Source organism: Gossypium arboreum, chromosome 7 (genome assembly GCF_025698485.1).
Source record: "Gossypium arboreum isolate Shixiya-1 chromosome 7, ASM2569848v2, whole genome shotgun sequence".
In the NCBI taxonomy this organism is placed as follows: domain Eukaryota; kingdom Viridiplantae; phylum Streptophyta; class Magnoliopsida; order Malvales; family Malvaceae; genus Gossypium; species Gossypium arboreum.
The window spans coordinates 46659615-46665248 of NC_069076.1; the positions used below are offsets into that span (position 1 = coordinate 46659615).

The window sequence follows — 5634 nt, forward strand, 5'->3', positions numbered from 1 at the left end:
CTAAATTCAGGAAAAATTTACGAAACCAGTTTCCGAGTTTTGAAACTCGAGATATGATTTTTAAGACGACAGTGACGCAGTTTTCCAGCCCGACTGGAAATGTCAAATTGGTGGGCAAAATATGTGGACTTGACTTGTTAACCCCTCGTGTCCGACACCGGTGATGGTCTCGGGATCGGGGTGTTACACGAAAATCAGTTCCGTAATTTTTTCCTGAAACTAGACTCATATGTCCATCTACAAATTTTTTTCTAGAATTTTTGGTCGAGCCAATTAGTACAGTTTATTAGTTAAAGTATCCCATATTACAGGGGTCGACTACACTGACCTTCGTGCGTTACAACTTGAATATCTCCCTGTGCAGGGCTTCAATACTGATTCCGTTTATTTTTATAGAAACTAAACTCAAAGAGGAATCTATACATATATGGTATGACTCCTAATTATCTCTGGTTAATTTATAATGAATTTCCAAAGTCAGAACAGGGAATCCAGAAACCGTTCTGGCCCTGTTTCACGAATACTTAAATATCTCTCAATATACAACTCATATGACCGTTTCGTTTCTTCCATATGAAAGTAGATTCATCAAGGCTCATTTACAAAATTTAGTCACTATTTAATTCCACTCCTGCTATTTTCAGTGATTTTTCACATCCACACCACTGCTGCTGTCAGCATCTATTACTAAAACAAACCATGCCTATTTCATGACTTTCCCTTAATTTGACTAATAATTCATCATACATGTCCCAAATTATAACCATGATTTGTGTCCAAACATCACAAAACCAATTCCAACCAAACATTTACGCCATTTTCGCATGGCTAAAAGTTTACATACCAAATTTCAACAAAGCATAACAGCCTACACATGCCGAAATGTACTCCTAGACCAACTACGAAGAAAATACCAAAAGTTGTTAGCCGGTGTGATGACTTCGATGACGGTCCCGAATACGCAAAAAAGTCGAGTCCAAGAAACCTAAAATAGGTGACAAGCAAACACCGAATGAGTATATAACTCAGTAAGTCATAAGCAATGCACTACCAACTATTAATAACATTATCGCAAGAGGAAACAAAATGGAACGAGGCTAATTACTCCATTCAAACCGAACTATACCATAGTTCCTTAGACCTTTCAATTCAATCTCATACCAAGTTACACATTCACATTCCATATACTAATCAATAGGATATTTGAAGCATTTTTATACACCATTTTGTTTTCGTTACAATCATACATCTACATGACCTTTCACTTATTCCACGATAATTCTTATGTACGTGACTTCAATTCAAATTGTCACATAGGTTCGAAACTTACCAAGCTCAACTCCAAATATAAACATAGCGCCTATTAGCCATGAACTCAAGGTACTTACCCGATCCGCTGTCCGTGATCGACTCAATAATGTCGCACACTCAGTGTCAATAGTGATTCAAAAGCATATAGTGAGTCCGCACACTTAGTGCTATATAATCAACTCGCACACTTAGTGCTATATGATCAAACTCGCACACTTAGTGCTGTACAAATTTTAAACCCGCACACTTAGTGCCATTCTCATGATCACAAATGTTTATACCCGCACACTTATTGCCGAAATCAACAACTCAATACATCTCACCTCTTTTCTTTTCATTCAATACTTCCATCACCACATACATACATGTATATAAATTTATCATTCCTTTCGGCATAATTACATAGACATTATGTCTATTTAAATCAATACAAAATATATGCTTAGTGACCTACCTTGTGTGGTGTAAAATAATTCCAAGTCGGCTACTCGATGACCTTCGATTTCCCCTTGTTGGACGCCTCTCCTTTAGGATCTTGAGCTTAAACAAATAAATTAACTCATTCAACCGCTTTGCTACACATATTGATATTCACAATTTAATGATTTTATGACATACGGAACGGCATGGTAAAATTTTTATCTTGCTACCTCATGCTCTTAGCTATTCGGCTCATAACCATATGCTATAGCCCTACTATCAATAATCCAATCACACATGCATATATATATATATGGCCGAATGTACAAAGCATAGACTCATCATCACCTATGCTCTTAATGTGATGGCCGAATATGCATACATGTATATACACTATTAATCAATCACTAACATTGCACTTCACCTTAATAGCTAGCTTAGCAAACCTCGATTTAACACATAGTTGTTCATAACACAACTTAAGCATACTCTCCATTCCATCAATTCCAAAACTTAATGTCTTACTCAAAATGCTAAAAAGAAAATCCAAGAGTCATCAATCCACCATCACATGTATCATTAACAAGCTTCATATTTAGCATGCAATGACATTAACACAAAATCTACCTTGGCGAATATCATCCCCATGATATAGCAAAGTTTTGAACCATGGACTAATTAGAACTCAAGCTAGCAACTAAGAACATGCATGAATCTCATGGCACAACCTCAAACATACCTTAGTCTAGACACAAGTATGGCCAAACCTCCTCCTAATCCTCTTCCAAACCAAGCATGAAGCAAGAACCCTTCCTTCTTCCTTAAAATTTCAGCTCAAAGAAATGAAAAAGGATGAATAACAAATTTTTCTTCTCTTTTCTTCAACTCGAGCAAAAGGGGGGAACACTCACCATCTTCTTTTTTTTTGTTCCTTTCATTATTAAATTTCCATGCTCATTATTTTATTTTTTCTTACATACACCATTGTCCCAACATGTTTTATGACATGTTTTACCCATAATCCTTGTCATGGCGGCCACTAGCTATTAGGGGAAATTTGACATGCAAGTCCCCCTTTGATTACATGCACTATTAGGTCCTTATAAATTAGCCTATCACATTTCAAAAGTGTCACACAAGTCCTAATAACTGAATTCACATGCAATCGACTAAATCGAAGCTTGAAATTTTCACACATTCATAAATACATATTCTAGACAATAAATATTACGTTCAAACATTTCGGTGACTCGGTTTAGCGGTCCCGAAACCACTTCCCGACTAGGGTCAATTTTGGGCTGTCACACGGCTAGTCGACATGTCCGTATCTTAGACCGTGTGGAAACAGGGTATACATATTGACTTGCATCACATGACTGAGGACACGGCCGTATGCCAGGCCGCATGAAAACTGGAGAGCATACTGACTTATGTAATGTGGCCAAGTCACACGCCCATGTATGAGGCCGTGTGGAGCACACTGACTTCAAATCTATTTCAACACTAGGGGACACATGATAAACCATAATTTATACATATTTTTACCCCATGCTTGATATATTTTATGGATGATTTTTCCTTAAAATTGGTGAATTCGATGCTCCTAATGCCTTAATTTCATGTTTTATACTTAGGTGAGCATAGGAGAGCGAAAGGAACGAGAAACGAACCAAAAACAGAGAAAATGGGCCAAAGTACGAAATCAACACGACCTGGACCTCCTCACACCGGCAAACCACACGGCTGTGTCAATCTGGCAGAATCGAAGCACGACTCACACGGGCGTGTCCTTACCGAGCCCAAGTTTAGTCCAATTCGAAAAAGGCCAATTTTTTAGGGTTATTAGGCATTCCAAAGCCTATAAATACACCCTAGAGGAGGAGGAAAAGGGGGACACAGAGAGAGAGGAAGGAATTACTTGAAGAAAGTCGATTGTTCCATCTCAGAAGTCGGATCCATCATCAAGACTGAAGATCTCCCCTCAATTTCCCTTCAGGAGTTTTGGGTTTTCTTTATGTTTTGTATTTATTATTATTTTGAGATGTTTTCCTTTTTAATTATGAACTAAATCCCCTAAATACCTAAGGGGAATGAAACCTAAGACGAATCTTGTTATTATTTTTTGAATTGCATGATAAATATTTAACTTGTTCTTAATTATGTGTTCTTTATTCTTGTTTTGATATCACAGGATACCGATTCAAGGTAAGCTCTTATTCAGAGCAGGAATAGACCCTGCCTAAGAGTACATTTGTCATAATTAAGCGGAGTTGTTTGCGCGCCTAGACACCTAATAAGGGGATCCATAGATCGAGTTAATGCAACCCTAGGGTGTTAATTAGAGAAAAGTCTCAATATTCAATCTAGGGATTAGACGTTATTAGTCCTGAATAGGGATAATAACATAACTGAGGGATCTCTACGGGACAAGTAAAATGAATAAATCATCCGATTCAGAGCCAGAATAACAAGTAAAGTCTAGGTGGATTTTTCCTTAGGTATTGTCTTAATTCAATCATTTTCTAAAATTAATCTCGCAACTCTACTTTCTGCAAATTCTTAGTTTAGATAATTAGTTAGTTAAAATAAAATCCCCTTATTTTTAGGCTAGATAATAAAAAGACAGTTATTACTAGTAGTTTTAGTTCCTTTGGGTTCGACAATCCAGTCTTGCTAAAACTATACTACTATTAGATAGGTACACTTTCCTACGTCGTGATAATAGTTAGTTTCAAGAACGATTAATTATAAGTATTTAAAACCTCTCATACGAAAATCGGGATCAAATTTTTGGCGCCGTTGCCGGGGAACTAAGATATTAGGAACGCTCAATTTTTATTACTTTATCCATTTATTTTTCTTGCAATTTAATTTAATTTAATTTTTTATTATTTATTAATTTACTTTTTCTTTCTCTTGGCAGGTTTTTTTTATAGTTTATGACTAGAAGAAACCCATCAGGGCCACTACACTTTGACAAAGAAATCGATCGCATAGTTGGCAGAAACCAAAAAGAAATAAGGCGAAGCTTAAGATACATAGAGAATGAGCAAGGGGACGATACTCAACCCCCAACCGAAGAGATGGCTGAAAACCAAGACAATAAGCTACCTCCTGCAATTGCGGTTAATCAAAATCCTGCTCCACGCACTATGTATGATTATGCTAAACCTTCTTTAACAGGAACTGAATCGAGCATAGTTAGACCTGCTGTAGCTACAAATACTTTTGAACTAAAACCTAACACTATTCAAATGATACATCAATTTGTTCAGTTTGATGGTTTACAAGATGAGGATTCCAACACTCACTTAGCAAACTTTTTGGAACTATGCGATACATTTAAAATTAATGGTGTTTCTGATGATGCCATTCATCTTCGGTTATTCCCTTTTTCATTGAGGAACAAAGCTAAAAAGTGGTTGAACTCGTTAACACGAGGGTCAATTACTACTTGGGAACAAATGATCAAAAAATTTTTACTAAAATGTTTTTTGCTGGCTAAAACGGCTAAATTACGTAATGATATCTCTTCATTTGTGTAGATGGACTTAGAAACTCTTTACGATGCATGAGAAAGATACAAAGACTTACTGAGAAGGTGCCCTCACCATAGGTTACCGCTTTGGCTTCAGGTTCAAACATTCCATAATGGCCTGAATCCTTTGACTCGACAAATGGTTGATGCAGCTACTGGCAGAACCATCAATAATAAAATACCTGAAGATGCTTATGAGTTTTTAGAGGAGATGTCACTGAATAACTATTAGTGGCAAGTCATGAGGACAAAGCCAACAAAAACAACCGGTGTTTATAACGTCAATTCGGTTACCATGCTCTCTAATCAGGTAGAACTCTTGAATAAAAAAATTGATGGTTTTCTTAGTTCTTCATAGGTTCACC

The 5634-nt window shown here is 36.7% G+C and overlaps 1 non-coding gene across 1 annotated transcript; it reads right to left on the reverse strand.

The window, feature by feature from the left end:
* Positions 1 to 5243: 5243 nt before the first annotated feature.
* Positions 5244 to 5350, reverse strand: LOC128295698 (small nucleolar RNA R71). The gene has a single exon (XR_008286257.1). It is a non-coding gene; the product is annotated as a small nucleolar RNA R71 (small nucleolar RNA).
* Between the last annotated feature and the right edge of the window lie 284 nt (positions 5351 to 5634).